The 12,003-nt window shown below is 39.0% G+C and overlaps 1 protein-coding gene across 26 annotated transcripts in view; it reads left to right on the forward strand.

Moving 5' to 3' along the window:
- The window catches only part of ADGRL3 (adhesion G protein-coupled receptor L3), a 495,567-nt gene that overhangs the window by 269,669 nt on the left and 213,895 nt on the right, over window positions 1–12,003 (forward strand). The gene's annotated exons all lie outside the window — the stretch shown is intronic.

Here is a 12,003-nt window from a genome sequence, read left to right on the forward strand (position 1 = left end):
TGCTCAGGTGTCCACTCCAGTGGTGCTGGAGTTTTTGATGGCGCTTTTGGATGAGGGGTTGTGCCTCGCATCCATCAAGTGCTATTTGTCTGCCATTTGTGCCAAGTACCAATTCGGGGGGAGGGTTTCCTTTTTTAGGGATCCCTTGGTGAAGGGGTTCCTTAAGGGATGTGCCAACTTGCATCCTCCTGTGTCGGTACCAACGCCGGCTTGGAGCTTGGAGGCGGTACTGTCCGCACTCCAATCCAAGCCCTTTGAACCGATGGCCACGGCGGACTTGAGACTACTGACTTGGAAAACCGCCTTTCTTGTGGCCATCACCTCTGCCCGCCATGCGGGCGAACTCTGTGCCTTGCGGAGGGACCAGCCCTTCCTGAGGTTTCACAAGGACAAGGTGGTCCTGCGGACAGACATTACTTTCTTGCCTAAGGTTGTATCTGCTTTCCACATGTGCCAGGACATTGTGTTGCCTAGTCTCGCATCCAATCCGACTTCGGATGCAGAGCGAAGCTTGCACTCTCTTGATGTCAGGAGAGCGCTGGCGTTTTACCTGGACAGAACTGCTGCCTCCAGTCGGTCCGAGAGACTTTTCCAATGCTACTCGGAGCCGAAGAAGGGGTTGCCTGTCTCTGCGCAGAGGTTTTCCAAATGGGTGGCTGGTACCATCCACCTCTGCTATGAACTCTTAGGCAAACCTCTCCCTGGCAGGGTTCGGTCCCATTCTACAAGGGCAATGTCAGCATCCTCTGCATTCCTGTCGGGGATTCCCTTGGAGGATGTCTGCAAGGCTGCTGTCTGGTCCCAACCTCTGACTTTTATTAAGCATTATAGGTTGGACACCAGAGCCATCCGAGACGCAGCTTTCGGGAGGGCTGTGTTGGTTTCAGGGTTGCATTGATTGCACTACTGATGGTTTGTTCTTCAGCATTTATGTACTTAATGCCTCTCTCTGTTTTTACATTCTGTAGAATGTTGTTTACACAATTTCAATGGGACTGGTCTTGCACGACCCTTTGCTCCCGTTCTCAGGTTTAGCAAGGTTATTGCTATGTTTGATTTGTGCATGAACAAAAGACTGACTCTTTTATTGTTCAAGGTATTTATTGTTGCAATAAATATACCTTTGGTTTACCATAGCTTTGTTTCAGGACACTCCCTCCGCCGCTTACCTAAGCTTGTCAGTCTAAACCCATTTGTATGATTCGCAGAGACCACGAAGAAGAAGGACAGGTTGCTTACCTGTAACAGTATTTCTTCGAGTGGTCATCTGCGAATACATACAAATCCCACCCGTCCGTCCCCTCAGTGTCCTGCTCTTATTGGCTCTTTCCATCGCCTGCTTGGCGGAAAAATTGCGGAACTGGGGAAAGAGCGGGAAGGCAGGGGCCTTATAACGGGTGGGCGGAGTTACCGCCAAAAAGTTTCTATATGTTGCAAAGTAAACTTTGCCCAGTGATTCCAGTAGGTTCCGAGCAGCACTGCGCAGGTGCAGTAAAACCCATTTGTATGTATTCGCAGATGACCACTCGAAGAAATACTGTTACAGGTAAGCAACCTGTCCATTTGGGCCTTGGAGTTGTGCTGATAGGTGTGTCAAAATGTCCCCCATTTTGAGCATGACTGAGAAACATTAATTTATATTGTTTTTATTAATGTTTTTGGCTTCTAGTTGGTGGTCTTGAACATCCTACAATTTGTCCTACATCGTGCCCTACATTTTCCCTACACTTTGAGGGGCTACGGTGGGGGGGTGCCAATATATTTCTTGCCTAGGGTGGTCAAATACCTAGAGCCGGCCCTGAGACCAGGGGGCCCTTGCAGACCCTTCCTACTCTATGATCCTGTGATGCTGTGCTTCTATTAAAAAATTGGCATGACTTGTTTTTGAGAAGACCGTGCTGACTCTTAGTAATCACATCATTTCTTTCTAGAAGTGTGGTCCACAAGAGTACAACACATAAATACATGATATTCAATGTCAGCCTTTATTCATATGCTTTTCTTCTGCCAGTAAGTGGTTTTGCTGTTCATGTTTCAGATATTTCTCCAGCTTTGATTTATAGAAGGCACGTACAAAGTATAAGCAATGAACAAATATAACAATGTTATTAGGTAACTGGATGCCATGCATTATGTGCCCTCTTCTTGTAATATTTTCCCCATATAGCCCTTGGAGAAACCTTTAAGAGCATCTACAGGCAAATATCACTGGGCTTTTTAGCAAATAACAGACCACTTTTTTTGGTATTCTGAGATTTCCAGTCTTTATTAGAATGGGTGCTTCTCTGTTCTTGACATCCCCCCCTCCATTCATCACCAGCAACTTCCACATCAACATAGGAACTAGTCCTGATAGACTTTTGGATTAAATTGTTAGTGGGAATATGCCACCCACCCACTGAACATGTGTCTGAAACATCTTCAGACAAGGCTTTGTATATGAGCACGTAATATAGGCTGAACTGTAATTTGAAGACTGGAAACAAAGCCAAAATAATCAATTTTTCCATTAATGATCTCACAGAGAGAACAGTATGAACAGGATACTAATTAACATCCTAGTCAATGCTGAATTGGAAAGAATTACAAGTTACCTTAGAAAGAGAAGCATTAAAATTTTTCAAAGGGTTTAGAGTTATGTATTGGCAATGAAATTAAGAGCACCGTCCTAACTGGTGAAGATGGCCAAGAGCCAGCTCAGTCAATGCCAGGCTGGGTAAAACTATGGTGAATCCAAGCTTGTTCCAATCTAGGGATGCTGGAAATTATTTAAGGCTCCCCTTGCTGTGGCCTAACCTTATGTCAGCTTTGTGATTTTGTCCCTAAGCTAGAAGTGATTTGGGCATGGTGAGGGGAATACCAATGGGGGGAGGAATTTCTCTTCCATCAGAATTCTGCCTCACCAGTTAAATATTCTTTCTGTTAATTTCTGCTAATGTCTAAAGTTGCTAATTTCTGGTAATTGCTAGTAAAATGGGCCCTCCTTATACGTGGATTTGCCATCCGTGGATTTGGACATCCATGGATGGCACGCCCATATTGTCCCCAATGGTGGTGCACACTCAGCCACACCACTATTAGGGACAAAAGTCCCACCCGTCCGCCTCCTTCCTTCCGCTCTGCCCCGGTTAGGCTTTGGGGGCAGAGTCTGTCACCCAGTCAGTCTTGAGATCTCTTCCAACTCTATGGTTTTATTTCTAGAACTTAAAATGACATCATAGCTGTACAACTACAAGACATTGCATGGAAGGCACCAAGTGCCTCACAGATAAACCCATTTCAGGTTTCTATTTGGCCTTCAAAAGAGGCCAAATGCCCTCATGGCAGTGAGTTGGACTGGATGGACCTTGAGGTCTTGTCCAACTCGATGATTCTATGAGAAGGGCAGGCAAAGTTACAAATGAAATACTAATACAGAAAATATAGGAGCTCTAGGTATGACTTCTTTTTTTTTTCTTTTTTAATTTTTTATTGTGTTTTTACAATATGATTCTGCAACAGAATCAAGAAATTGGTTCTCAGCAAGAGCCAGAGAGTCTGTCTTGTCCAGCTATAGGGTGTCTTTCCAGAGATCTATCTGTGAAATAGGAGGTGGAAGTTGATGGGAATGTTGATTTACATAATCATTAAGGTTCATCAAATCTTTCTGAAATGTATCAGTTCTTTTTTGTCCATTGCAAAATCTTGTTGTATCATAAAGTTTCTCCATCAATCACATAGTCCACATTCTAATCCACCAGTTATCAATGGTGAGGTCACCTGCCTTCCAGCATTTAACAACTTCTAATCTGGCAGCAGTGAAGAAAAAAAATGATACGTTTCCTATGTTTCAATTTAGAATTATCTGTAACAAATATGAAAAGTAAAATCAAGATTGGACAAAAGATTATGGTTTGATTAGCAATACAGGAAATTTGATACAGGACTGCATCCAAGAATTTTCTCACTTTAGGACATTCAGCCCACATGGGCATATAAGAGCCTCTAGATTTACAACCCCTCCAGCAATCTGGAGAAAGTGTTTTGACCATTTTAGACATCGTAACAGATGTGAGATACTATCTACGGATGGTTTTTAGAGTATTTTCCCCCACTGATGCCAAACAGGATTTGTTTGGGGATGAAGACCAAATATGTGCCCATGCAGTAAGTGATATTGTAATTTTTAGTTCTGATGGCTTTCTAATATGTGTGCTTAAGGAGCTGTTTGTATATAAGTGCTGCCATCCCTTTAGTGTGAGATGCAGCATTCATGCAAAAGTTTTTTTAAAAGGAGAGCGGCTGTGGAGCTTCTCCTATTGAGGCTAGGTGTGATGCAAAGGAAGCAAGTAATTTCGTGTACTTGAAGCCAGGTATTATTAGTTTGTCATAGGGAGAATTTTATGGTGGTGGGCTTTAGTAATCCACCAGAAAACAGGCCTAAGGTGCGGTAGATTTCAAGTTGCCTCCATTGTCTGATTAGTGGGAATTGAGTGAGAAAGAGGATGCAAGAAAAGGAGTTTAATGGGAGAGGGGTCAGTGGCCAATTTGTGTTCCCACTTGTTCCGGATGAAGAAAAGGTTAGATATCCTGTTAAGTTTATGTTTTGAAGTTTAGGTGTGAGGGTAGGTAAATTCAGTCAACTTCCTTTTATGAACTTCTAGGTTTACCCACCTGGTAGCACTGTTGTCCTTAATTAATTGTATGGCTTGGCTAAGTTGGAAAGCCTGGAAATACGGTCTGATATCTGAGACTGCCAGACGTCTGTCTTTGGAAGTAACATGTCTAGTGGATTTAGAACATCTAGATCTTTTCTTATTGAAAATGAATTGATTAATTAATTTTTGCTATTTCTTAAATCTAGATGGGGGAGATTCAGTGGGATTGTTTGAAACAGAAAAATGACGTGAGGAATGAAGAACATCTTGATTAAGGTGATCCTGCCAAGGATGGAAAGTTTTAAAGCCTTTCATTCTTTAGATTTACATAATATCCATGTATCTATCGGATTATAGTTTTGGGACATATTGGATGTCTTTAGTAATGATTATTCCTAAGTAGGAAAAACCTGAGAGATGAAGTTACAAGCCCATTAGATCTTGCCAGGATTTTTGCTATTGATGTGAAGGGTTTAGAGCCATCAATGTGGATTTGTTATAGTTAATTCTTACACTTGAATATCTACCAAAGGATTCAGTTGTCTTTTTTAGAGGCAGAAATGATGATTCTGGTTGTGAAAAAAAAATCAACACATTATCTGCATAAAGACAACCTTATGATGTTGGTTGTTGATGTGAAAGCCAGTGATATCAGCATTATGTTGAATTAGGTTAGCCAAAGTTCTGTCATTAGTGGAAATAGGAGAGGTGATAACGGGCATCCTTGTGTGGTGCGCCTGAAGAGTGTGAAAGGTGTTGAGTCAAGGTCATTGACTAATACCGATGCCTACGATTTTTCATAGATCAGGCAGAGTTCTCCTATGAATACATATACAAAGTCCACTCTTGGAGGACACCAAAAAGAAATGGCCATTACAGCCTGTCAAAGGCTTTGAAAGCATCAAGTGAAAGTAGGGCTAGAGGAGTCTTCAACTGGTTGGAATGGTGGATGATACTGAGTTTAAATATTTGAAGGGATGTCATATTGAGGAGGGAGCAAGCTTGTTTTCTGCTGCTCCAGAGAACAGGACCCGGAAGAATGGATACAAGCTCCAGGAAAAGAGATTCCACTTCAACATTAGGAGGAACTTCTTGACAGTAAGGGCTGTTCGACATGGAACACACTCCCTCAGAGTGTAGTGGAGTCGCCTTTCCTGGATGTTTTTAAACAGAGGTTTGATGGCCATCTGTTGTGGATGCTTTGATTGATAGTTCCTATATGGCAGAGGGTTGGACTGGATGGTTCTTGTGTTCTCTTCCAACTCTACGATTCTATGATTCTATGAGTTCTCTGTGGATTGGGTCTAACTAGTCATCTGCCCAGCATGAAGCCCATCTGATCAGGATCAATATACAGCGTGCCCGCTCCATACGCGGTTGTGCCATACGCGGCTTCCAGTTTACGTGGAAGCCGCATTGCTATTGATTGAATGGTGCGTGCGCCCATGATGCACACTTTGCCGCGAGCACAAGCTTACGAGATATTTGCCTTACACGGGGTGCAGAATGGATCCCTACGTAAGGCAAGGCTCCATGTATTCCAAAATAAACTGATTTTAATAGGTAAATATTTTTGCATCCTGGTTAAGGAGTACAATAGGATGAGGAGATTTAGTTTCTGGGCATTCCTCTTTGGTTTTCAAAATTTCAGTTATTCGGGTTCTATGCCAACTTGTTGGCACAGGATCATTATTAAGAATGGAGTTCAAAAAGGCAAAAAAAAAAAAAAAGAGGAAAAATTTGGTCAAATAACAATTTGTAAAATTGACTCAAGAAGCCATCTGGGCCTGGTCTCACAAATAGTTCAGCTTAGCTAATGTATTTTTGAGTCCATCTAGTTGGATAGGTTTGTTTAACAGTGATTTCGGAGATTCTTTGAGCTTCTTCACATTGAGAATGTATAAATGGTCCAGGTCCAAATTTTGTGGCAGTTCAGAGGTATATAATTTAGAATAAAAGTCCTGCAATGCCTTCATAATTTTGTCAAGGAAGTTTATAGCAATAGCAATTTACATTTCTATACTGCTCCATACTGAACTAAGTAGTCTCTAATCAGTCTCTAAGCCTATTGCCCCCAATAAGCTGAGTATTCATTTTACTGCCCTACAAAAGGATGGAAAACTGAGTGAACCCTATTGCCCCCAGGATTGAGCTCACAAAATTGTCACTGCAGTATTGGCATTTAATCACTGTGCCACCAGGGCTCATTTTACTATATGAGAGATATGGTTTTTCTCCCTACCTTACGCTTGAGAGCTCTAGCAAGGAATTGAGAGTTTTTATTAATTTCATAATAGGAAGATGTAGTATAATGTAAGGCAGTTTGAATTTTTCTATTGTCAAGAACTGCCAGCTCTGCTGTTTTTCTTCTGGAGTTGAAGGAATATCTTTTGATCAAGTGAGTTTTTATGAGTTAATGAAAGCTTTTCTATCTCTTGGAAGAGGCTTTGTCTAGAGGCTACCTTAAGTCTCTTTTGTGTAGCCCCTTCCTTAATTAATAAACATCTGAGAACCACCTTCAAGATATCGCGTAATAACGTCTCGGATGTCTCAGGCAATGTGTTTTCAAGATAAAGTTGCTTAATTTCATCCTGAATATGTTTTTTAAAGTGTTCATTCATGAAAAGGTGGGGGTTAAATCTCCAGATGCATGTTTTTGGTAAATAAGGACCAAGTTGCCAGGTTAGTGTTGTGGTAACATGGTTTGAATAAATGATAGGCTCTACCTGTACATCGGCAATGCTAGGAAGGCATAGTTTCCAAATTATAAAGTAGTCTCTTCTTGAGTAGGTGTGGTGTGTGTTTAATAAAAAGTATAGTCTCTACAAGATGCGCTCTCCAGAGGTCTATAAATCCAAAGCTAGTTAAGAAGTTTGATACTGGTGATCATTTCTTTGTTCATTTTTTGGGGACGTGTATGTGATTTGTCTGACATGTAATGCAGTTCACATTATCCCCTATAACAATATTGCCCTTTGCAATCTCTCCTTAGATTTTTAGGAATGGAACCAAAAATGTGTGCTGGTCATTGGGGGGTAAAAACGCCCAGTCTGAAAATATAATTGGTTGTTCAAAAATGTAATTTGTCTTATAATGCATGGTCGAAACCACTGCCAGTGGGAATCTTCTACCAAGAGCAGGACATAGCAGATGGAGAGAAGGAATTTAATCATTTGCCAGCCCACTGTGTCCCAACTGAAATCGCTGGCCAGGTATTGGCCACATTAACTTTCATATTAAGTAGCCACCCAAGGGGTCCCATATTACTTTGTCAGCTTGAAATGAACATACCTAATAAAATAATACTGCAACCTCTCTGGATTGATTACAATTTCAAGTTGTATATTGAATATCAAACCGTGATAGTATGTTTCCTGTACTCTTTCTATGTGTTTCTTGTAAAAACAACAACAACAGTCAAAGTTTTTTCAATATAATCCAGGTATGTTTAGGTGGAGATCCAAGACCTTTCACATGAAGAAAGAATTTTATCCAGATTTGAAACAATTAAACCTCAAGTAAGAAATGCTTAGAAGAGGTTCTAAAGTTTGCCTCCTGTGTGGTAGACTTCCAATCCAAGCTTTATGTTTGAAGTTTGACCCTTCCAATCCAAGCTTTATGTTTGAAGTTTCAAAGAAAAGGGAGACAAATTTATAATCTCTAATATGCACAATTATTGATAAATGGGGGGGGGGGGGGGAAACAGACAAATTTGAAATAACCAAAGGGACCAGACAGGGATGTCTACTTTTGCCTTTTCTTTTCATATTGGTTCTAGAAATTCTAACAAATAGAATAAGAAATACAGCAAAAATCAAAGGAATAAAAGCAATAAAGGACATACGTATAAATTATCATGGTGGAAGATCTCTGATAGGAATCAAACATGTAATGTCAGTAATAAGTAAGTTCGGAAAATTGGCAGGGTTCAGTTTGAACAAAGAGAAGACATGAATATTAACCAAAATATGAAAAGATCAGAGGAAGTAAAGCTTGAAGTGAAATCAGGATGCAGAATAAAAAGGAAAAATTAGGTATCGAGGAATATGGATTACTAATAAAAATATAGACTTATTTAATAATAGTTACACATCTCTGTGGAAGGAAATACTGAGTGACCTTCAAAAATGGAACAAACTGAAATTGATCCTGACTGGAAAAATAGTCATCAACATGAATGTCCTGCCCAAATTAATATTTCTTTTTCTTAATTTTCCCATTGTTATGGATAAAAGAAAACCTTTAGAGACTGGAACAAAGAATTAAGGAATTTCATTTGGAGAGGGGAAAAACCCAGAATTAGATGGGAAACATTAAAAGATTATAAAGAAAGAGGAGGATGTCAACTACCAGATTTAGAGCTATACCACCAAGCTTGTGCATTGTTATGGACAGATGAAATGGGTGAATTGTTTTTAAAAGCCACTGGATTTAGAAGGTGCAAATCTAAGATATGCGATACAAGCATTTGTGGTATAATAAAATACAGGTGAATAAAAAATTCAACAATCACATAATAAGAAAGGCATTATTAAAGTTTTGGTATCAAATAAAGAGTAAATTTTATAATAAAATACCTACATGGATCTCAACATTGGATAACATATAAAGAACTAATTATAACAGATAGAGAAAGTAACATCTGCATAAGAACAAGGGAGGAATTAGGAGAACAGAATATTAATGTGCACTGGTGCAGTCACCTCCAAATGAAAAGGATATTCATTGAAGATCGCTCTAAGGAAGGTTTTCAGGAAAATTCTAATGAGATAGATAAAATATTTCCGTCCTGAGAAAATCAAAAAGTAACTCGATTATACAAACTTCTGTTATCAAGAGATCTAGAGGCTGAACTAGTTAAACCACTGATGATACAATGGGCGCGAGATGCGGGACATAATATTCCACTAGAGAGAGGGGGAAATGCATGGAAAAGAACAAACAAATTCACTGCGTCACAAGACGTAAAAGATAATTTTCTTAAAATGTTTAGTAGATGGTATTATACGCCCTGGAAGCTAGAGAAAATCTATAATCTCTTTTTTTAAAAGAGCTAACAAATTATTGATTTAATAGATGTAATAAAGCTGGCTTTTAGGACATCTTGCTCATCCGTTATTTCCAAATCTGGAAACATATGGAGCAGGTCTACTGAAGAGTCTCAATGAAAATACATCATCTCAGTAACAACAAATGTTGGACGTGTCAGAAAGAAATAGATTCATTATACCACACGTGGACATGCCCCCAAATAAAGAAATTTTGGACAAAAATACATACAATTATACAAAAAAATGCTCAACTTACACTATTAACTCAATCCAGAGATCAACTTACTCAATATAACTGTGATACTAAATAAAGAAGATGAGGTTAGAGATTGAAGAATGTTATTATATCTGCTAGTTACAGCAAGGAAATGGAAAACAGAAGCTATCCCCTCTATAAAGGGATGGCTTCAAAAGATTTGTGAGATGTGAGAAACTGATAAATTAACGCATTTGATAAATTACAAATCAACACAACATATTGAAAAAGAATGGAATCCGGTTGTTAAATACTGGGTGGGGATATGGGACATAAACTGTAGTTTACTATCATTCAACCTAAACTACAAAAAAATTGAAATATTCACCAAAACATGGCATGTGGCAGTAAAAATTTCATCCAATATATAGAAGTGATGTAAAATGCTTGTAAACAAATGATAGTAAGTGGATAATAGACATAAGTAGCAAAATGTTGCAAGAGGTGCTGTGATATAAATAAGGTCAGTCAACAAGAACAATGTTTTCTAAATTGCTAAATCAAATCAGGGTGGCAATAGGTTGATATAAAAGAGTTCATATAGGAACAAGGAGAAGTAATTAAGGAGGGAATGCAAAATGTATGTGTATGATATATGGTGCAATCAATGTAACCAATGTAATATGGATTAATATTTTACTTACCTCTAGGTTTCATATTATGTATATGAGATGTATACATTATATAATATATATGAGGTGAGTTATGCTTGTATTTGTAAAATCATAGTAGCAGTGGAAGAAACAAGGAGTCAGAGAGAGAGAAGAGGAAGAAAAAATGAAGATAGGTTAAAGAAATACAGCTCTTTTTTATATAATAGTGTTTGTGTTAAAATGAAGTTTTAATTGTAGTTCAATGGATTGTGAAAAAATTGAATTAAAATATTAATTAAAAATTACTTTGATAATGCAATAGAAGGCAGGTTTATCAGATCTGAAGACAACATCAAGTTGGGACAGGCAGGGGTAGTTAATACAGAATTCTAAATGACTTTGAGAGTTTCTGTTGCAGATTTCTTTTTTCCATAGAGAGACCCAGGAGTCAGCTTGAAAAGGTAACCGTAGTTTATTGAGCTTCAGTGTCCCCAGAGGAAATACATCTAAATTATTGGGGCCTCGAATTCCGGACAATATAGTCTTTTATAGCATTTTAGACAAAGAAAACTTACAAATTACATTCATTGGTTACATATGAATTAAACATATGCACCTCCTTTGCGCTAATTGGATGTTTATTCATATGTCTGAGCTGCGTTTCTCTATCCCTTGTGGTACCTATCCATCAAACTATTATCTAGATGTTTCTCTTTACTGCCTCCAAACTGTCTCTGTATTACTTCCTTTTATTTGGGTCAAAGCAGGAACCATTTCAGTGTTGTTGCATTCCAGAGCCAAGGATTTGACACGACCTTATGTCCATCATCCTGGCAACCCTTGCCCTCAATACATTTCAGTATTATAATTTTCAGCTCCTGAGCATAGTGAAAATCTCTGTTCTAAACTACCTTCTTCAATTTTAGAGCTGGGCCAAAACTAACAAAATGAATTTCTGCAGGGATAATTTTGTACACATCTAAGCAGCAATAATGAAACACACAATAGGATAGGGTACACTCAGCTTGAAAGCAGTACATGTGAAAAAAATCTAGAGTTGGTGTTGTTGTTGTGCACATTCTCTAGGGGTAGTAGTAGACTAACACTGTGATACAGTGGTCAAAAAAGCTAATGCAATTCTCAGCTGTATCAAAGGGATTATAGTGTCCAGACTGAGGGAAATAGTAATGCCAGAGCATGTTGCTTTGGTCAAAGTTCACCTGGAATAGTGTTTCTAGTTTGAGGCACCACAGTTCAAAAGTGGTATTTACAGGCTTGGATGATCAAGAGGAACAAAGTTCTGGGAACAATGCCTTATCAGGAACAACTTAGGGAGCATGGAGAAGAGAAGAGTGAGAGGTGACATGGTAGCTATCTCTAAATATACGAAGGATGTCATGTAGAAGATGGAGCCAACTTGGGGTTTTTTTGCAGCTCCAGAGACTACAACACAAACTGATGGATTC

This window comes from Sceloporus occidentalis, unplaced genomic scaffold, assembly GCF_023333645.1.
Source record: "Sceloporus occidentalis isolate IW3139 unplaced genomic scaffold, rSceOcc1.0.p SCAF_1, whole genome shotgun sequence".
In the NCBI taxonomy this organism is placed as follows: Eukaryota; Metazoa; Chordata; class Lepidosauria; order Squamata; family Phrynosomatidae; genus Sceloporus; species Sceloporus occidentalis.